The following is a 23,487-nucleotide window of genomic DNA, read 5'->3' on the forward strand; positions in this document are numbered from 1 at the left end:
ATGTATACTGCAATGGTTGGAGGAAACACCAGGAGCCCCATCATTACTGGGGTTCTTCAGTGCTTACAGATGTGCACATTTGTTTTAGAAATTGTCATTTAGAAATCCATTGGCCAAGGCTGAGAAGATGGACCATTTAGGCTGCAATCTTATGCACACATTCCTGAGAATAAGGTCTGACTGAGTGATAACCTACTAACATAACCATCATCCAAGTCTATGCTCCAATGGCAAACACAGAAGAGGAACTGGAGAGATTTTATGCAGAAGTATAGGAAGAAATTGATCACACACCAAAACAAGATGTGCTGACAAACATGGGGGACTGGAATGCAAAAGTAGGGAACAAAGAAGAAATAGAAATTGTGGGGAAATGGGACTTAGGAGACAGAAATGAAGCAGGAGAAAGACATTGAATTCTGTGAAGCCAATAATTTGTTTCTTGCAAACACATTTTTTGAGGAACCGAAAAGACAACTGTACATGTGGACATCACCAAATGGTCAATATAGGAATTAAATTGATTATATAATTGCTAACAGAAGATGGAGAAGTTCCATACTTTCTGCGAAAACAAGACCAGGAGTAGATTGCAGTACAGATCATGAACTGGTAATATTGAAAATCAGAGTAAAGCTAAAGAAGAACAACAAAACAATCATAATGCCAAAATACAATTTAAATAACATCCCAGAAGACTATAAAGATGAAATAAAGAACAGATTTGAAGCTTTAAACTTAGTTGATAGAGAACCAGAAGAACTATGAAATGAAGTCAGAGAGATTATCAGGGAAGAATGCAAACAGACAATACCTCTAGTTAAAAAGAGAGAAAGACCTCAATGGATGACTGAAGAAACTCTTAAAATGGTTAAAGAGAGAAGGAAAGCAAAAGGAGACAGAAACATGGTCAGAACCCTAAATGCAACAATACAGCGAGTAGTATATAGGGACAAAGAGAAATATTACAATAGTTATTGTATAGAAATAGAGGAGGACAACAGAAAAGGTAGAACAAGAGTCCTATTTGAAAAGATTAGAGAAATGAAAGGGAAATTTAAACCAAGAGTAGGGATGTTGAATATCAACAGGGGAACACACTGACTGACCGAGATGAAATAAAAGAAAGATGGAAACAATACACTGAAGAACTCTGTAAAAGAGATGCCAGGATGACAGGTTCATTCTCAGAGGAACAGTATGATGAAGAACCAGAAATGTTAGAATGTGAGGTGAAAGCTGCACTAAAATACTTGGGGGAGGGGGAATCACCAGGAACAGGTGGCATACCAATAGAGTTGCTACAAGTTACTGAGACTGAATTTGTCCAAAATTTGACAAAAAATTGTCAACAAATATGGAAAACTAAACAATGGCCCATAGATTGGAAGTATTCAATATATATCCCAATTCCAAAGAAAGGGGATCCCAGGGAACGCAGTAATTATTGACCTATTGCCTTAATATCCCATGCAAGTAAAGTAATGCTCAAGATTCTACAACAAAGGCCCTTACCATATCTGGAGCAAGAAATGCCAGGTATCCAAGCTGGATTTAGAAAAGGAAAAGGCACCAGAGATCATATCACAAACATACTTTGGATAATGGAACGGACCAAGGAATTTCAGAAGAAAATCACCCTGTGCTTTATAGATTACAGCAAAGCCTTTGATTGTGTAGATCATGAAAAACTATGGAATGCTTTAAAAGAAATGGGGGTGCCACAGCATCTGATTGTCCTGATGCACAACCTATACTCTGGACAAGAGGCTACTGTAAGGACACAATATGGAGAAACAGATTGGTTCCCCATTGGAAAGGGTGTGAGACAGGGTGTATTTTATTACCCTACTTGTTTAATCTATATGCATGTCAGCTTCAGGGCTGGGGGCTGGGCAGTAACGAAGCAGCCGGCAGTTAGCTGGGCAATAAATCAGTCAAGGCCAGGCAGATAAAGGAGGCCGGCTGGCAGAAGAAAGGCTTGACAAACTAACCAGTAGCATTGTTCAAGAGCGTTGTCCAGGTAGGGAAGCAGAGTTCAGAAAGCCAGGGGTCCAGTCAGAAGGTCTAGAGGCTAGCAACAGCGTTACACGTGAGGGGTCACAACCAACGTTGTAGTCAGCAGTCTGCTGCAGCCATGAACTGCCTTTTATAACAGTCTCCCTAAGCCAAGTCCCCATGATTAGTCTCCCATCTGCTCAGAGCTGCTTGTTCTTAAACGACCCGACCGTTGCTGTGCTACTCGCTGGGGTCTCCTTTCTGCAGGAGGGAGGGGAGCCTCCTGTTCATGCCCAGAATCCGACTGAGGGGCTTCAGCCAGGTCCTGGACATTCTCCAGCTGGGGAAGAGCCAGAACTGTGTCCTCAGGGGTTCCACTAGTTCCTTCTCCTGGGTCTACCAACTCTGCCTCTTTCTCCGAGTCCTCTGAAGGGGCCATGACAATGCAGAATGTATCATACGGAAAGCAGGATTGGACCAAGATGAAGGAGGTGTGAAAATTGGAGGAAAAAAAATCAATAATTTAAGACATGCAGACAATACCATACTACTAGCAGAAACCAGTAATGATTTGAAATGAATGCTGTTGAAAGTTAGAGGAAAGCACAAAAGCAGGACTACAGCTGAAGACTGAACAGAAGACATTACAGAAGACTAAAGTAATGACCATAGAAGATTTATGTAACTTTAAAGCTGACAATGACATTGAACTTGTCAAGGATTATCAATGCCTTGGCACAGTCATTAACCAAAATGGAGGCAATACTCAAGAAATTAGGCTAGGACTGGGGAGGGCAGCTATGAGAGAACTAGGAAAGGTCCTCAAATGCAAATATGTTTCACTGAACACCAAAGTCAGGATCATTCATACCATGGTATTCCTGATCTCTATGTATGGATGTGACAGTTGGACAGTGAAAAAAGTAGGTAAGAGAAAAAATCAGCTCATTTGAAATGTGGCGTTGGAGGACAGCTTTGCGCATACCATGGACTGTGAAAAAGACAAATAATTGGGTGTTACAACAAATTAAACCAGAACTGTCACTAGAAGTTAAAATGATGAATTGAAGGTTATCATACTTTGGACACAGCATGAGAAGAAATGATGCATTAGAAAAGATAATAATGCTGGGGAAAACAGAAGGCAGTAGAAAAAGAGGAAGGCCAAACAAGAGATGGATTGATTCTAGAAAGGAAGCCACAGACCTGAACTTACAAGATCTGAACAGGGTGGTTTATAACAGATGCTCTTGGAGGTCACTGATTCATAGGGTTTCCATAAATCATAATCAACTTGAAGGCACATAACAACAACATTTGAACATTTGTATCCGGTCTTTCTATGATAAAATTAAAAAAGCACAGAACAATAAAAATATAAATTGGAAACAACCCTAAAAATATAACATCATCACACAGAATTGTATCAGCACCAGCAGACTAAAAGCATTTCAAAGCTTCGCTAAAATGGTCTTGAGATCCTGTTTAAAATCAAAGAGGAACCTGAAAAACTTATCTTTGGAGGTTTATTCCACAGTTGAGATAAGCACAACTTAAAAGACCTTCCCTCTTCTTCCCATCAGTCACACCATTTTTATTTACTTATTTTTATTTAATTGGTTTACTAAATGTATATCCTGCCCTTCCTCCCAGTAGGAGCTCAGGGCGGCTCCTGTTGGTGATGAGATAATGAGAAGAGCTCAGGCAGGATCATATGGGAGGAGCTGATGCCTGAGATATACAGGTACCAAGCCATGTCCTATATTGGTAATCTGATACGTTAAGGAAGATGGCACACTTTTTATACATACACCCACCTCATTAGAAATTATTTGCTCTTCTAAATGGATCTGGCTTGGATCTTAGAACTTGACACACTAACTCCGAGTGGTCTGAACGGTGAGCTGGAATTACTTCCCCTCCTGTGAGTCTTACACTTTAGAGACGTTCCCTTGCTTACATCTGCAATCTATCTCTCGGCTTCAGAACCTAAAGGCAATTGAATGTAAGGATTTAATATCAGGCTTGTGGCCAAAAGAAACACTCGGATATTTTCCTTTGACAAAGAACCTTTAGTTATACTGTTTGAAATCTCTTCAGCAAAAGTTACTTTCCATCTTTGGTATGTGAGTACAATGATTGGTGTTTGTTCCTGTGCTATGTGATAATGAATTGTATGTCCCATAAGATTTTAATACTGATTACATGTTTGTATGTTTCAACTTTCAGCCCCTGACGAAGCCCAAAATATGAGGTGGCCGAAACGCGTTGGGCTTGTCTTTTTAATAAACTGCTTTGGAATTATTTTCATAAACACACTTTTTGGCGTCTTGGGGGCTTCCCCCCCTTTTTTTCTTCCTCTTCTAAATGGCCACTGAAAAGCACTGCGATAGATTGAAATCTTACACAACTAGCTTTAAGATTAGAGTATCAAAGTTTGGTCACAGTCCGTAAAGAATCTGGATAGTCTCAATTATCACAACCTCCCACCCCCACTCATACACAGCCTGCCCACATCCTCCTGCTGTTTCATAATAAATATTGCTGAGTAAGCCTACCTAACCTTGCGGGGCCCCAATCTACCCCAATGAATTTCTGTTGCCATTTGAAATAGCAATCTAATGATATGGTTTGAACCAAGCCTTAAAGAGTTGTGTAGAAAATCAGAAAGTATCCCAATAGGAAAATAATTGAAGGCATTTAGAAATAAAGGACACAATTTTTTAACACTTTCTCCTGTTGTTTTGGCTGTGGTGGTGAGGGGATTGATCGAAGATTGGTTCCGGTATCATTTTCTTCTGAGAATGGGTGAAGCATTCCTCATTTCCCAAGCCACTTCATTGTTCCAAATCACAGTCTCTCAATAGTGTTCTGCCTGCCACTCCTTATAAAGGGACAAATTTGCACCGCCTCTTCTGGGAACAGAATGAAAGGGATGGGCTAGTATGATGCAGTAATGACATGGGCCATTCAGGACCGAGGGGTGACTCAACCTTTATAAAGAAGCACCTTCACTTGGCCTTTTTACTCCCTAGAGCAGCAGCTCATCTACCAAAGATCTACAATGTAGGATTAGCTGGTCACCCAATGTTGGCTAATTAGGAATTGGGGGGGGATTTTTCCCAATGCTGTTTGTTTATTTATTTATTACATTTATATACTGCCCCATAGCAGAAGCTCTCTGGCCGGTTTACAGCAATTGAAAACATTAAAAACAAATATACAAATTTTTAAAACACACAAAAAAATTAAAAACACAATTTATTTTTTTTAAAAAAACAATTTAAAAACACATGCTAAAATGCTTGGGAGAAGATAATTTCTTTTTTTCCCCTTTCAGCCTTGGAAAACAAATGGCTAGCAGATATGGAACAGGCAGGGAAGGATTTTAATCTAGACTGCCCTGATGAGTGCTCTGAGGCACCTTAATGGGGAAGTGTTGTTTATCCAATCTACCTTTCTCTGCTCAGGGGATATGGGATAGGAAGCAGTCCTTGGCCCCTGATGGTTTTTTCACATCTGAGGCTATAAGGTAGTGAGAAAGTTAGGGGTACTTATTTGACCCATAAATACATTATTATGTTTAATAATCTAGAAGTTCTGAAAACTGGAATGTTTTAACATGCTCTTAGATTGTCTGGTTTTGCTTTTGTGATTTACATTGTAATGGCCATTGGCTACAAACAATGAAAATCCGACTGACTGTCCACCCAGAATGTGATGAAGCTGTCAGGTGCTTCCTTGACACGACTTTGAGATGCAGAGGCAAAGAAAGGTATGAATCAGTTGATATGACTAGTCCACCACTGGGAGCCAGGATGGAGTCGACCAACTAAAGAGGTGTGAAATTCAGGACAGACAAAAGGAAGTACAGCACATCGTTATATGGAATTCACTAGAACATTTTGATGCATTTCCATTAAAAATGTTCAAGGTGGCTAAAGGTGTGGTGATGGCCATCAAGATAGATGGTTTTAAAGGGGGATCATAGAGGATAAGACTTTCATTGGCTATTAGTCATGATGGCTATATACTACCTCTGGGATTACAGGCAGTATGCTTCTTAATACCAGCTGCTGTGTAACAATAGCAGAAGGAGGCTATTGCCCTCATGTCCTGCTTCTCATAGGCATCTGGTTGGTCATTGTGGGTAACAATGCTGGATCAGATAGCCCTTTGGTCTGACCCAGCAGGACTCATCTGTTTGTGAAGGTAACTGTTGATCTGAAAATGGAATTTAAGAACATAAGAACATAAGAAGAGCCTGCTGGATCAGGCCAGTGGCCCATCTAGTCCAGCATCCTGTTCTCACAGTGGCCTACCAGGTGCCTGGGGGAAGCCCGCAAGCAGGACCCGAGTGCAAGAACACTCTCCCCTCCTGAGGCTTCCGGCAACTGGTTTTCAGAAGCATGCTGCCTCTGACTAGGGTGGCACAGCACAGCCATCACGGCTAGTAGCCATTGATAGCCCTGTCCTCCATGAATTTGTCTAATCTTCTTTTAAAGCCATCCAAGCTGGTGGCCATTACTGCATCTTGTGGGAGCAAATTCCATAGTTTAACTATGCACTGAGTAAGAAGTACTTCCTTTTGTCTGTCCTGAATCTTCCAACATTCAGCTTCTTTGAATGTCCACGAGTTCTAGTATTATGAGAGAGGGAGAAGAACTTTTCTCTATCCACTTTCTCAATGCCATGCATAATTTTATACACTTCTATCATGTCTCCTCTGACCCGCCTTTTCTCTAAACTAAAAAGCCCCAAATGCTGCAACCTTTCCTCGTAAGGGAGTCGCTCCATCCCCTTGATCATTCTGGTTGCCCTCTTCTGAACCTTTTCCAATTCTATAATATCCTTTCTGAGATGAGGCGACCAGAACTGTACACAGTATTCCAAATGCGGCCGCACCATAGATTTATACAACGGCATTATGATATCGGCTGTTTTATTTTCAATACCTTTCCTAATTATCGCTAGCATGGAATTTGCCTTTTTCACAGCTGCCGCACACTGGGTCGACATTTTCATCGTGCTGTCCACCACAACCCCGAGGTCTCTCTCCTGGTCGGTCACCGCCAGTTCAGACCCCATGAGCGTATATGTGAAATTCAGATTTTTTGCTCCAATATGCATAATTTTACACTTGTTTATATTGAATTGCATTTGCCATTTTTCTGCCCATTCACTCAGTTTGGAGAGATCTTTTTGGAGCTCTTCACAATCCCTTTTTGTTTTAACAACCCTGAACAATTTAGTGTCGTCAGCAAACTTGGCCACTTCACTGCTCACTCCTAATTCTAGGTCATTAATGAACAAGTTGAAAAGTACAGGTCCCAATACCGATCCTTGAGGGACTCCACTTTCTACAGCCCTCCATTGGGAGAACTGTCCATTTATTCCTACTCTCTGCTTTCTGCTTCTTAACCAATTCCTTATCCACAAGAGGACCTCTCCTCTTATTCCATGACTGCTAAGCTTCCTCAGAAGCCTTTGGTGAGGTACCTTGTCAAACGCTTTTTGAAAGTCTAAGTACACTATGTCCACTGGATCACCTCTATCTATATGCTTGTTGACACTCTCAAAGAATTCTAATAGGTTACTGAGACAGGACTTTCCCTTGCAGAAGCCATGCTGGCTCTGCTTCAGCAAGGCTTGTTCTTCTATGTGCTTAGTTAATCTAGCTTTAATAATACTTTCTACCAGTTTTCCAGGGACAGAAGTTAAGCTAACTGGCCTGTAATTTCCGGGATCCCCTCTGGATCCCTTTTTGAAGATTGGCGTTACATTTGCCACTTTCCAGTCCTCAGGCACGGAGGAGGACCCGAGGGACAAGTTACATATTTTAGTCAGCAGATCAGCAATTTCACCTTTGAGTTCTTTGAGAACTCTCGGGTGGATGCCATCCGGGCCCGGTGATTTGTCAGTTTTTATATTGTCCATTAAGCTTAGAACTTCCTCTCTCGTTACCACTATTTGTCTTAGTTCCTCAAAATCCCTTCCTGCAAATGTTAGTTCAGGTTCAGGGATCTGCCCTATATCTTCCACTGTGAAGACAGATGCAAAGAATTCATTTAGCTTCTCTGCAATCTCCTTATCGTTCTTTAGTACACCTTTGACTCCCTTATCATCCAAGGGTCCAATTGTCTCCTGCTTTGAATGTATTTATAGAATTTTTTGTTGTTGGTTTTTATGTTCTTAGCAATGTGCTCCTCAAATTCTTTTTTAGCATCCCTTATTGTCTTCTTGCATTTCTTTTGCCAGAGTTTGTGTTCTTTTTTATTTTCTTCATTCGGACAAGACTTCCATTTTCTGAAGGAAGACTTTTTGCCTCTAAGAGCTTCCTTGACTTTGCTCGTTAACCATGCTGGCATCTTCTTGGCCCTGGCGGTACCTTTTCTGATCTGCGGTATGCACTCCAGTTGAGCTTCTAATATAGTGTTTTTAAACAACTTCCAAGCATTTTCGAGTGATGTGACCCTCTGGACTTTGTTTTTCAGCTTTCTTTTTACCAATCCCCTCATTTTTGTGAAGTTTCCTCTTTTGAAGTCAAATGTGACCGTGTTGGATTTTCGTGGCAATTGGCCAGTTACATGTATGTTTAATTTAATAGCACTGTGGTCACTGCTCCCAATTGGTTCAACAACACTTACATCTCGCACCAGGTCCCGGTCCCCACTGAGGATTAAGTCCAGGGTTGCCGTCCCTCTGGTCGGTTCCATGACCAACTGATCTAGGGAATAGTCATTTAGAATATCTAGAAACTTTGCTTCTTTGTCATGACTGGAACACATATGCAGCCAGTCTATGTCCGGGTAGTTGAAGTCACCCATTACTACCACATTTCCTAGTTTGGATACTTCCTCAATTTCATATCTCATCTCAAGGTCTCCCTGAGCATTTTGATCAGGGGGACGATAGATCGTTCCCAGTATTAAGTCCCTCCTGGGGCACGGTATCACCACCCACAACGATTCTGTGGAGGAGTCTGCCTCTTTTGGGGTTTCGAGCTTGCTGGATTCAATGCCTTCTTTCACGTATAGAGCGACTCCGCCACCAATACGTCCTTCCCTGTCCTTCCGATATAGTTTACATCCAGGGATAACCATATCCCACTGGTTTTCTCCATTCCACCAGGTCTCGGTTATGCTCACTATATCAATGCTATTCTCTAAGACCAAGCACTCCAGTTCTCCCATCTTGGTTCGGAAGCTCCTAGCATTAGCGTACAGGCACTTGTAAGCAGTGTCTCTCTTCAAGTGTCTTTGGCACTTGTGGTTAGGCCTGTGGTAATTTTGCTCTTCTGAATTTATATCCTGTGCCCCTGCTCTCACAATGCCTACTTCTAGGCCTACCCCTTTTAAAATTTCATCATTTCTTTGGTTTTTATCCCAGGGGGGAGGTTTATTGCGAACCGGACCTTTCTCAGCTCCTGTCGGGTTTCCCCCCTCAGTCAGTTTAAAAGCTGCTCTGCCACCTTTTTAATTTTAAGTGCCAGCAGTCTGGTTCCATTCTGGTTCAAGTGGAGCCCGTCCCTTTTGTACAGGCCCGGCTTGTCCCAAAATGTTCCCCAGTGCCTAACAAATCCAAACCCTTCCACCCGACACCATCGTCTCATCCACGCATTGAGACTGCGAAGCTGGGCCTGTCTGGCTGGTCCTGCGCGTGGAACCGGTAGCATTTCAGAGAAAGCCACCTTGGAGGTCCTGGCTTTCAGCATCCTACCTAGCAACCTAAATTTTGCTTCCAGGACCTCACGGCTGCATTTCCCCATGTCGTTGGTGCCAATGTGCACCACGACCACTGACTCCTTCCCAGCACTGTCTACCAAACTATCTAAATGACGGGCGATATCCGCAACCTTTGCACCAGGCAGGCAAAACACCTTCCGGTCTACACGCCCATCACACACCCCACTGTCTATGTTCCTAATGATCGAATCACCCACTACAAGGATCCCTCCACCCCCTGGAGATATATCCTCGGCACGAGAGGATAGCTGCTCATCCCCCAAGGAATGGGTCCCTTCTAAGGGATCATTTCCCTCTTCCTCAGCTGGATGCTCTCCTTCCCCGAGACCATCGTTCTCCATGATAGCAGGAGAGCTATCATCGTTGGAGTGGGACACACCTATAACATTCCTGAAGGCCTCCTCCACACACCTCTCTGTCTCTCTCAGCTTTTCCAGGTCCGCCACCTTGGCCTCAAGGAAATGAAGTCATTCCCGGAGAGCCAGGAGCTCATTGCACCGAGAGCACACCCACGACTTCTGTCCAACAGGCAGATAGTCGTACATGCTGCAGGCGGTGCAAAACACTGGAAAGCCCCCACACCCCTGCTGGCTTCTTACCTTAATCCTTACAATTTAATCCTTACAAGTGGAAAACATATAAAACTTGAAGAGGAAAAGAAGACATTTGCAAGAAATGAAGCAAGAGTTAGAAGACTTGGCCAAACTGGTGCCAAAAATTAACAGAAAAGAAACCTGAATATCATTGTTTATCATTTAGAAACTGAAACTCATCTTACACACTAAATGGTTTCCAGTGGTGCCACTGAGGATTACATACAACAGTTTAAGAGTATAATATATAGCACACTGAAATGAGAGACGGAAAAGACATATTAGGGTGACTTGTTCATTTCTCTACCATTGCAGGATTGATAGTTCTCCACAGTATATCCTTGAGTGCTTTCTCAAGTCTAGCTTTAATGGTTCCAGTTGCTACCATGTCACTTGGGAAACAATTCTACAGTCTAATATACTTTCTTGTAAAGAAAAAAAAGAATAATAAAGGCCCCAAGGAAACATCAGCAGGTAGTGCTAATGGGGAAAACAGAGAAGGAAAGATTGAATTGACTATGCTGCTCTCCAATTAAATAAACTAGTCACTAAGGACCTATCTGTTCTGGAGATAACTGTCCCGGTAGCCACGCTGATGTAGTCTTGTATTGCTCCAGTATAGAATACCTATATCGAAGGTATTCATTGAATAAATAGGCTCCACTACTGATGAACCAACAGGTTTGAAAGAATTGTATTCCTCAAGGTTATTACGAGATTGGCTGTGAATCTTAGCTTTTCTATCCATGAGAAATATCTGCACAGAGGGGAAAAAATGGGACAATGGAAATACATAGGAGAGCATCTGTTTCTGAGTCAATTGGTGAATGACTCTACAGTATCAGGCAAGAGCGTACAGCAATGCACCAACTGAGAAACAGAATAGATGGGAGATGATAGCGATAACACAATGAGTATGATGGGCAGGTCAGGAAATAATGATCTCACACTGAATGCCCATTCTTCCTTTTCAGCTTAGGAAGCTAAATCTAGTTAAGCATGATATGCACATGGATGCACTGAACAGAGTTTTCAGGCACAGTTTTTTCAAATACATGAAAGGATACCCTGACATTTGCCTCCACCACGAGATAAAAATGTCCTGATTCATTCTGATCTTATTACATGAGCTTATTATTTGATGGAGGAAGCCAATCTGTGGATGAAGAGTGATGCACCCACAGAACAGATCCTTCAGAAATCGTATGTGTTCTTCTTCCCAAACATGTAATTGAACCCAGATGATAATTTATTCATTTATTGATGAATATTTTAAACTGCCCCATCATAAGGGCTTATTTGTGAACAATAATTGTTTAATGTAGGAGAGTCAGAGGTACTGATTCTGAATACCAGTTGCTGAAAATTACAAGTATGGATATCAAAGAATCTGCAGTAAGTGAACGTGGATATGAAAATCCCCTTTTTCATGTGTTCAGTTGCTGGTCAAGATCAAAATCCCTTCTTTTTAAAAAAAAGGAACTGTGAATTTTATGTAACTAATTATGTATTTTTAAAAATTACCTAATTTTGTGGGATCTACTTGTTTATAAGTACATAGTGTACTTGTTATGTCTTCATCCAGAGTGTTCTGTGGAGGAACAATCCAACACCAAATGGGTGAAGGATGGGCAGAACCAGCTACAGCTGAACATGGTCATGACAAAAACTGCAATGAATTGACCCCCCCCCCGGAGCTGAACAGCTTGCTCATACACTTCTGGATGAGAAAAATAAAGATAGAACATTAGAAGAGGAGGAGGAGGAGGAGGAGAACAGTGACTCCACACTGGTCCAGAGCAAGCTTGTGAAGAAATCCAAGCAGGGTTCAGGTATGCCACATAGTTCCCCACAGGGAACTGGGTAGTGCACCCAAAGCATTCAGAATTGCACTTTGCATGCATCATCTGATGTACAGGTTATTCAATCCTGCTTGTCTCTGGGAGAAGACATTTATTGTGTTTTGCACTCATTCAGAGATAAAAAAGATTGAATTAGTATAAGCAGTCCATAGCAGACAAAAACTAGGTAAATACATAAAATTCAATTATAGAAAAAAATGAAACAAATAGTGTCGTATGTTGTGGAAAACAAAATGGAACAAAAAACGTTCAGAATTTGATGGATACATATTGAGATGGACACTGACAACTTTGTACACCCCTAATCCCAAGTGGGGAGAATGCGATTTTGTTCGTGTCCTGCTTGTGGGCTTCCTAAAGGCATCTAGCTGATCACTGTGAGAACAGGATGCTGGACAGTATGAGCCTTTGGTCTGATCCAGCATACATTTTCTATCCACATTTCTTTCCTTTAGGAATTTGCCTCTTAGGGCTGGTTCTCCTATTCAACTGGAGCAGGTTTTCCATATATGCCCATTATCCCTGTGACTGCATTCATGTGTGCAATGCAATATGTCAGCCAGTAGCTGACAGAAGTAGATCCTACTGCATATGTATCAATCCAGAAACAAGGTGGAGTCAAGAATAGTCAATCATCTAATACACAGACATAAAAAACCTGCTAAGCAGAGATGCTGCTGCTTAAAATTGCAGGATTAAAATGGTTTATAAATTCTTCAGGCATGTCCTGCAAGACCATATCAATTGTACATGTGTTGTGAAACCACTAAGCCTGCTGTGCTAGAAAATTAGTTGTTTACAAGTAGTTAGCAACCACTCTTCCACCACGCAGAATGGGGAATGCTTTTCATTTGACAAATCATTAATAGCATGCTGTAATGCTACAGCTCCCTGCTGCTGTGCAAGATTTCATTCTGCTCCACTCTTGTAATGTTTTTGTATTTTTACTTTCAGGAGCAAAACAGAATGCCATTTAAGGTCAGATTGTTCAAAATCAAAGAGAGTATAACTGCACTTACTGGAGGATTGCATTCATCCTTGTTAGAAGCAACATAAATAGGAACAGTCAAGGCTAATGATATGCTTATATACATTCCCACAACAGTAACCATCCATTCAATTTTTAAATGGTTACTACATAGATTAAAATCTAATTCCCTGGCATTTTCATTCTGATCCCAATGTTCAGGAAACTGAATGGGGTCAGAAAATCCAGCTGTCTGAAAGCTCCCAAAGAGCTGATGAAAATTTATTCAATTTTGCAGGTGAATTGGCATGATTTCTCTGTGCTGATGATAATCTAGCCTCAATCTTGATAAGTTGTATTGCCACATATTATTAAGCAAGCAGAAGGCCATCAAGGCAGGAAACTGGCAATTCCTTTGGAAACATATTGGTAATAGTTGTCAGGACCACGTTAATCTTTGTTCCTCCAGGGTAGCTCCATTAAAATAATAACAGGCACATAGTTAATTCATTTATATTTAATTATTGGACTTTTACCAAAAAATCTCCTTAGTTCACATGTCAAAGAAAAGGAAGTATAATGTCTACAGATCCATGGGCTTGACCTTGGAAGGCAAACTGAATTGTGCTTGCTGGAGAAGGTATACATTTATTCATGAGCATGCATTCCTTAGCTATAAACCCATCATGATACCAGTCATGACCCCATTGATCTGCTTTGCATGAACATTAATATTAAAAATTTTTATGGTGTTCAGGTACAAAGGAAGAAACTATACCGTTACATTGCCTATTACTGTTTTGCCATAAATCTTTCTCTTTTTTGGCTAATGGTTCTTTTAAACATATCCAGGTAAGCAAGATTGACACCAACTGTGCCTATTATCCATAGTTTATTAGCACTACAGCATATATCTTCAGCTTTTAACACTACAGAGCAGCAGATATTATACTTCACCATTCAGCTACTGGGAAATGCCTATCTTTGATATTAACAGTAGCGATTGTTAGGTCACACACACACACCACCGCCCAGTCTCTTAATGGAGGCACGTGGAATATCTCTAACTTTAGTACATGCAGACTCATCTTTAATAATAGGCTGCCCGCTCCTGATATACCCAGTGGACAGTCCCACTTCCCAGAAGCTGATCCCCTGTGCAGCCAATCATGATCAATGCATTGCCATTCTTCTGAGAGCCGGCTGCTTCATGAGTCTGACTCTTCTTACTGTTCTATATTTGGGCTTCCTGCCTTGGCATTGCCCAGCAAGCCCCCACTCTTCTGATGTCAGGTAACATAATCCATTCTTACATAGCATTAATAAGCTTCTACTTATTACCATGATACTGTATATGCCTACATTATATAAAAGCATATTATTAAGCAGTTTCAGATCCTAAAATAGGCTATAGAAAGGGCAAATAATGTTGAGGATGTACTTTGATTCAGCTTGCTGATTTCTGCACCTGCAGCTTTATTTCTGGTGATTGTTTCCTAAATGCATATTTGAGAACAAATCAGGTTAAACAAAGCCAAGAGTATAATGACCCTGGTATTTTGTTAAATGAACATCCAGCCTCATATGTAAGTTTCACATTTACATCATGTGAGGACTTGTATTCTATTTTCCACTAATGCAGATGATGAAATATCTTTCTTACTATTCCTGCAAGTCCTCCTTCTCCTGCCAGATGTGCTGGAAAATATTTTTTTTAAAAAAATACTTATTTACCCAGTTTCATGTAGGAAAATTTGCCATCTGGCTTACCCTTTTCTATGCATCCCACTGATTCCACTTTGATTTGGTCTTCCTTGAACTAAATCCACATCTGAAGGCTTTGACTAGGTGACTCTTACTTTCCTGTTATAATGAATGTATATCAGATGATTTTTATTTAAAGAGTTCAACATTGTCAGATCTCTTCCCCCTGCCTAGAAGGCTCATACATTCACAACAGCTAACACATCATTGCTTTCAACAGGCTGTCATTAATACAATAAGGCGTGTGACTAACAACAGCTAAGGTGCTTCTCCAGTTAAAATTAATCCACCCCCAGTGTCTCTACTACCTTTCAGAGGCTGCATTCAGACAGCAGTTTATTCCATTTCCCTGACATTTCCTTACCTGATAATTTCTGCATTTTATTTAATCTTTCACACAATGTAAAAGCCATCAGGGAATCTAGTGGAAGTTTAGTGCTCATTTCCATGTTAATTGTTCCCAGGAAAAATCTGTTCACAACCCATCAACCCCACAGGAGTAAAGTGACAAAATTTGGGGTGGTATATTGGCATACAGTTCTTTCCTGCCATTTTCATGGGAGAGTCAGGGGACAACAGAAGTGCAAGTATTTGGAAAGGGTGGGGGAGTAGGGACATGTCCAGTCATGTTAATTGTTGTGTCACACCATGCCCACTGGTGTGAATGAAATTTAGCATGACATGGCAGTATATCTGTGTCAGAATTGCTTAATATGTTTTTAATAATGTTTTAACCCTTTTTAAAAAGTTTTTAAAATGTTTTTAATGCTGTTTTGTCTTAATTTATTTTAAGATTTGTTTTTATGATGTTTTAAAGTGTTTTTAGTGCCTTGTTTGCCGCCCTGGGCTCCTGCTGGGAGGAAGGGCAGGATACAAATTTAATAATAATAATAATAATAATAAGCCACAGTTCAATAATGCAACAGTGTGAAATGAATGTTAGCAATCGGGACAGAAGCATTACCATTATAATCAGTAAAGCTAAGGTAATAAACCTCACGTCTGAATGCAGCCACAGTCAAGGCATGCTGAAATCAAACCACAAGAAATAACAGTGTTTCATGAACCATTAAATACTCCTCTTTCAAATCCTAACAGGAAGTTGCTATCATGAATGAAAGTAAGGGAAACTACTGAATTCCTATTAACAACCTCTTTATTAGTTCATTAAGTTGAGAATTACTATGTATTTCATCTGAAAATGAAACACTGTAATAAAGCTTCCTGTATTTTTCCCTGCTTGATCTCCATCCCATGCCTGGTACAGTGATCTGCATCCATATTTTGACTCTGTAGAAACATAAAGACCGCTCAAGAGTGGCCTGGAAATCTTTGGATAACAAGCAACTAACAAGTCTAACAACAGCAACACCTCAGAGGGAAAAACCCTGTGATTATAATAGTTCCTATACCAGCCTTTTGTAAAATTTGTATATCTGGAGTGGCCTAATTGTAGGAAAACTTGGAAGTGTGGACATTGTAACTGATCAAGTTTCAATGATGGCTGAGTTGCTAGTCTGAGCTACTGTAATGTGCCCCAATTTCCACGGCTCCAAATGAATCTTTGTTTCCATACCTGCATTTTCTTCCTATGATTCCCTATAGTGACGTGTTAAAACATGTTTAACAATAATCTGGATTCAGACCACAGCATGTGAAGATGGGAGGTTTAATAATTTCCTTCACCCCTTGTAATGTCACATAGAGGGTTATCAACATGAGTTAAAGTGACATATGCAAATTCCTTATAAGCGCACCTTTATTGGTACGCATTTAGAGGCCACAAACCATGCTTATTAGCAAGCCATTATATTTTAGGCTTGAAGTAGAACTATTACAATAATGAATCTTTTAAGGATTCATGCTTCTTACAGCTCTCTGATGATTGCTGAGTTGTCAACAACAGGCCCACTTTTATCAGTGTGATAACAACACAACAGGAAACTGTACATAAACACCAGGTGCCTTATCTTTTGTTTTGTCTAGAGCAATGAGATCATGAATAAACAAGAATAATAAACTCTTAGAAAGTGTTTCCATGATATAGCAGCACCATCTGTTGGCCACTTAAAAATACAAGACTCAGGATGACTGAGCAAAATCAGTCATCCTTCCACTATATAAGGCCTGTATCAAACACAACACATCAGACATCAGATCATGTCTCAGAAGGCCTAGAGAGTGTGATCAATTTGGACTCACAGGAGATTGGCACCACTGTTATCAGATGTCCTAATGGCAACCAAGGACTGTAAATATCTGCTATTTCTTAACCATGTCTTCTAATAAGTATTTTGTTAGAACTTATCAACTTGACTTGCTTTGTCAGTATCAAATGTGATTCCTAGCCCAGGCTTAGCAACCCTGCGGCACCATGCCCCTGTAATACTTAAAAAAAAAATCATAGTCCCTCACTTGTGCAACGTAGTGAAAGAAAGAAAAAGCAATGTAAACTTTCCTTTCTTCTTCTTCTTTGCTATTGGTTTCCCGGGGTTAATGGGCAGGGGGAAAGATCATGGGGAGAGAGGGAAGGATTAAACCTCTTCTTCCTGAACACTGCAGTCACAATCAGAATTTGGCGCTCCACAGGGTGGTATTCCTTAGTTCTACTCAAAGTACAACCCACTGAAGTTAATAGGCATGACTAACATGTTGAGTAATTTCAATGGGTCTACTCTCAGTAGGATTTTGTTGAATACAGCCCTTACTTTTTAGTAATAATAATAATAAAATATATAGAGCTGCCAGCTGCTTATTTGATGTAATGGCATGTGTAGTTTGACCCTAAGGCATCCACATGAAGACACGGGCAGGTTCTTGGCAGAGCAGTCCATCTTGTTGGAGGCTGGCAGGAGTGCAGCCAATGGAGGCAGAGCTGGCAGAAGGGGCCACTACATCAAGCTGCTGTTCAGGAGTTTCTGGGAGGGGAAGATGCTGGCTGTGCCAGCAGGGTGCACCAGAAGGAAATGAAACATGTTTCCTTCCACCACCCCTTTCCCCAGTTTATTATTCTTGTTCATGGCTGCTGGGATGGAGGGCCATGGGAGGGAGCAGAATGGGACCTGGATGTAGCATAAGTCCCCCTATTGGCCCCTCCCCCAACACTCCCTGAAACCCCCATTTTTCTGGCCATCTGCTGGCTCCCATTCTGCCGGGCTGGAATTCTCTGGAGAATCGCCAGCTAAGCCAGCCAGGTGATTGAGCCCGACTGAGCCAGGACCCAGCTGACTCAGCCAGAGATGTGCTAAATTCAACTTCCCTCAGCCCAGCATAAAAAGCAGTTGGATTGAGCCCTAACTTAGGTTGAGATAAAGTTAATTTGTGGAGAATGTGAGGGACAGCCACATTTTGCATGCATAAGTTTTCCAAGTTTCAAAGTCGGGCTTCTCCTGTTAAAGAATATCAGGAAGTGGGATGAAAAAAGTATCCCAGTTGAGACCATAGAGAGACATCACTAATCACAGATCACACTGAGTGAGCTAAATGGATCCTTGATCTAACATATATGTGACAGTTATGTATATACTTACAACACAATACTTCTAATGTCTCCTCACAAGTAAGTGCTGTTGGATCAATGGGACGTCCTTCCAGGTAAGTAGATATAGGATTACAGCTTTAACTGAGGAATAATTAGTGTTTCAGCATTAGGACTCCTGTCCATCTAACAGTTGAGGAGAAATCAGAATGTTAGCATGTGCATCTTATCATGTTTAAAATATATTGGGTATTTACATTTTAATTTATTACTAGTTCTCATTCTTGTTCTATATATTATTCTCAGCAAATAAAATCATGTAAAGAATGGAACATTATTGCCTCTCTCTCTCCCTTTTTCTGGCATTACAATGATGATTACTACAAAATTACCACAAAAAAATACAATCCACTCAGCTTTAGCATAGGCTTAACCCTCTTCCACTGTAATTAGTATGTCTTAAAAGTACTCCATTTGGATGACAACAAGAAGAAAAGAATGAATGAATAAATAAGCAACAACAACAAACAAATGAATAAACACACAACATTAAGGCATACTCTGGTCCCTTACATTAGATGCACACAACTGCCCCATGAGCAGAGCTTCAGAGCCATAGCACAAACTTTAAATCAGGGGTTGCCAACAAGACACCCACAGGTGCCAGTACATCCACCAGTAGTTCCTGTGGTGTCCATGAAAGGTCTCAGTAAACATCCCCTCAAAAATGCACAGGGCATGAGAAACTGTTTGTTCTTCCTGTTCATTTCCTATTTGCACTGGCCCATCCACATCTATATTGAGCACAGCCCCTTAAACAAGCCCACAATTCACTGGATGCCAGTGTTATCATTGTAAAATTCAAGGAAAGGTTTTACTGTGCATAATTATGCTGCATTATGTGTGTATCTGATGATCTTTGTCTCTTTTACATTTTTTTTATCTCCTCTGTAAACTGAGGCCACCATCTGTTGTATTCTTGCATCTATTGGATATTCCCTGCCATTGATTTACCTATTCAAAGATTTAAAGGACTTGGTCATGGGCCATCTCTTGCTTGTTTTGGTTCCTTATGAGGTATCAGCTACCCTACTTAAAGTGCTGAAGCCCTGCTTTTTCACACCAGCAACTGGAACTGTTGGCAGTCTCCAACCTGACAATGGAGAGAATGTTTTCGCTAAATCCTGCTACCCTGCTCCCAGATGTGGACTCCGCTTTAACTGTTAAGCATGCTTGTCTTCAACTCATTCAGCTGACTGAAACCCCTAGTCCAGATCTTAAGGATGTGTTTTTGGAAAACGCAGACTGTGAGTATTTGTACAGATGGATCCTCTTTTAATGCTGGAGAGCCAGAGGTTTACAAGGGCCTCTGTTGTTACTCTATATAAAATTGTGTGGGCTGCTCCACTGCCTTTCTACCAGGGGGCGCAAGCAGCAAAGCTTTGTTGCCCTTATAGAATTACACGGACTCTAATATGCTTTTGGGTGTATGCTATGTTACTGAAGCATTGTGAAAGAAGAGAGGCTTTATTTTGACAGCACCTGGACAGACCATCATAAATAGCTGTCATGCATTATCCAGCTCATCAGAAGGACACCTCTGCTATCACAATGGTAATGTTTAATGTTGATGTTGCTGCCTGCTGCCTGCTGGATTGCACAGCACCTGCTTCTGCTGTCTGTACACACACCTGTTTTTGAATTAACACCTCTTAAGCAGCATGCAGATCTTCTCTCCCCACAGGAAATCGAGGATTGGGAACAAAGACACAAGGCACAGTGGTGTGATGGCCTCTGGAAAGTCCCTATAGCCCCATAAGGCTTCTTCACCTGTTATGCATCCAGCTTCATGAATAAGGACACTGTGATACATAAGCTCTGGTAGATGCCAAGTTACACTTCAATGTTTCGTCCACGTTAAAGAGTCACAAAGGGAGGTGCCCCTGGGCTGCTTTTACCATTTGAAAACTTGCAAATTGACTTTATTTCCTTACTTCCCTCATGGGGTTATAAGTATGTTTTGATCTATAATGATCAACTTACACACTGGATTGAAGCCTGTACAGCAGCACACTCCATGACTGCTGTTGTCATTAAGATCCTGATGATAGACTTTACCCCTAAATTTGGGCTACCTCTTGCTATCAACTCTAATCCAGACACGTACTTCACAGCTGATTGTTAACCCATTTATACTCCTCTTTAGACATGACACGTGATTTGCATGCGTCACATCACCCCACCGCTAGGGGGGGTGGAAAGACTTAGTAAACAATTAAATTTAACCATGAAATTAATTCCCTTTTTGGGTAAGTAATACCAGGAAATGCAACTGTGCTAGCCTCAGGTTTTGTCGTTCTACCCATCTGAATACCAGACCACGTGTTGATTGTGGGGTATCAGAGACCCCTCAACCTAGTGGGAGGGAATGTTTCTTTACATGCCTATTTAATTTAACCTTAAGTGCCTGTTGACTCCTGTAGTCCTTGCCACAGCTGGTGAGTGGCTCTGAACACGTATTATTCCTTTCAGATATATCTGTATATCTCCTCTGAAGTTTGTGCTTGCATATGCTGTTTTGCCATGGAATTTTAGGGGGGGGGGTACAGACATGTGCAAAATTCAATGACAAAACCCTTAATGTTTGGTTGTTTATATCTGAATACACATGTTCCTATACCTCAGGCAGAGCACACTGCTTGATTCTATATTGGGAATGTTACAGATGCTCATATGTCCTTTTGTTTTCCTTTTTGTGTGTGTGTATAACTACCATTACGTCCAACAGATGTTCTCCCAGCCACTCTGTGCAAAGTATTTCCCTGGATTGTTTTTACGAAGGCGCCTCCGATACTTGGGACAAAAGGCAACCCTAGGAGACTCAGTCCCTTGTGAGGAACAAGTCCATCCCTTTGAGCCGGGGGATTACGTCTGAGTAAAGAACGCTAGCCCCTTCGTGGGGGGGGAATCCTTACTTGGTCCTGTTAACTACACAGGCAGCACTATTCCCAGAAGGAAAAAAGTATTGGATCCATCACACTCATGAAAAGCCCACGGTGACCAGTGGTGACACATACCTAGTGAGGATTCGATTACGGCACATTGGTCTGCAGGAGTGGAAAGTAGCTGACCGGGGAACATCAATATCTCACAATTTAATAATAACAAAAAAGTCACTCGAGGGGAGGTGGCAAATTGTTGCTCCATTTCCTAACTGTGTGTTCCTGCTTCCATCAAGACCTCAGTACTAAATGAAGGAACCTGTCTACTCTGCTGCCGCTCCATAAATGCTGAGCACCACACCTCCTTACACCGACTTCCCACTGAAACACCTGGATTCATCACAGCCACTTCAAGCCTGATGATATTGACCACAGCCCATGACATTTTCACTACCTGTTTGCTAGGCATTCCATCTACTCCTGGAAGCGTTCGGAATTATACTATGTTTTCAGGTTTTTCCAATGTTTCCATGCTGTATTCTAATTCTATCGAATGGGGGTCAATAAGAACTAGAAAGGAACCTAATATGCTGTCTTTTCGCTTAGGCACAATAGGTCATATAGGTATCCCATGTTCTGTTGTAATAAACTGTTTGAAGAATTGTATAAATCTGACTGAAGATTCCAACCCATTGAACTGTACAGAGAAGCAAAATATAAGTTTTCTTTATGCACATGTCAAACTGCCTGATGGGTGGTTCTGGCTATGTGGTTATGTGGCATACAACTAGATTCCAGCCAATTCTATGGGGGGTCCATGTGCTCTTGGGAGAGTTACTTATGCTTTGCCTCAGAGGGCTTATCACACATTAGGCATTTCACACAGTAGAGCTAGGAGAGCTACTGCTCTTCACGACTTTCCTGCAGAGTGTAAACATCATGTGAGAATCTTAAATCAAGCTGAAGTAATTTCCCTTGGCTTATCCCTGATAGGGGTGCCTGCCCTAGCCATCAACGGAATTGCCATCAATAGATTAGCATGTGCAATGATGAAAAGGCTGAATTTCACCTCTCAAGCCTTAGACTTGGTTAATCAAGAAATTGCCCAAATACGTGGAGCCACTTTGGAGAACAGGGCTGCTATTGACTATTTATTGTTACGTCACAATCATGGCTGCCAAGATTTTAAGGGCATGTGTTGTTTCAATTTATCTGATAATTCTCATCAGATTGAATCTAAAATTAATGGTTTAAAGGATCTTGTGTCGGAGGTCAGTAAAAATAGCGTTGATCTACTTTCCTGGCTTACCTCGTGGTTACCTAGAAGGGGTTGAGTAAACTACTTACTATTTGGGTTTCTATGTTTCATCATTTTATCCCTGATTATGTGTTGTTTGCATATGTTTCTCCTCTGCTGATCTCACTTTCTTCTACCTCGTGTAAACCCCCTACTGCAACTAGGATAAGAACACCCTATACCATGGATGCCTTGGAATGACTTGCATTTAGGGAAGCAATGAATGAAGCCCGTGGTCTACATAACTAATCTTAGTGGTGCAGATTGGTTTTTGACAGCTCAATTGCACCAAATGGGGGAATTGTTATCACTAAAATTATATGGGTGTTCAGATGAGGCCCTTACTCTTTTCTTTCAGTCTCTCAGAATCTGTGAGAATTGCTGCCCCTTTAAGATTCCTATTCCCGTGAAGCTGTGAATCCTCACTGCTAAGTATGTAGATCAAAGGTGAGGGGTAATTGCTTGCTTGCCCTAGAGGAATTCTTTTTTTATTCGTCAAGCATTGTACTGGCAAGCTTGACAGGAGAATGGACGGAATGTGATATCCTCTTCTATCCATGAAGGAAGTACTCTATGTAATTCTTTCACGTTTTACTACCTATATGTGCGTCTTTGATGTTTATTATTTACTGTACCCAAAGTCCTATATAACACTGAGGAGTTCTGAATGAAGTTGTCCCTCTGACCACAGCTGTCTCTCTCGGTTGTTTGGATGGAACCTTTGATCAAAGCTTGTGTGTGAGTGTGTTTCCTTCCTAATCAAGATTCAGGGTCAATCCAGCTCCGTGCCTTACCGGGTGGAAGGAGGCACAGCGAGTTCTCATTTAGATCTCGCCCAACA

The 23,487-nt window shown here is 41.2% G+C and overlaps 1 long non-coding RNA gene across 1 annotated transcript; it reads left to right on the plus strand.

Annotated features, from left to right (window-relative positions):
- The first annotated feature begins 4,034 nt into the window (after window positions 1-4,034).
- On the plus strand, window positions 4,035-22,614 carry LOC133379625 (uncharacterized). Its single transcript, XR_009761231.1, has 4 exons — window positions 4,035-4,120; window positions 11,922-12,168; window positions 19,534-19,714; window positions 21,196-22,614. It is a non-coding gene; the product is annotated as an uncharacterized LOC133379625 (long non-coding RNA).
- Window positions 22,615-23,487: the final 873 nt, after the last annotated feature.

This window comes from Rhineura floridana, chromosome 1 (genome assembly GCF_030035675.1).
Source record: "Rhineura floridana isolate rRhiFlo1 chromosome 1, rRhiFlo1.hap2, whole genome shotgun sequence".
Lineage (NCBI taxonomy): Eukaryota > Metazoa > Chordata > Lepidosauria > Squamata > Rhineuridae > Rhineura > Rhineura floridana.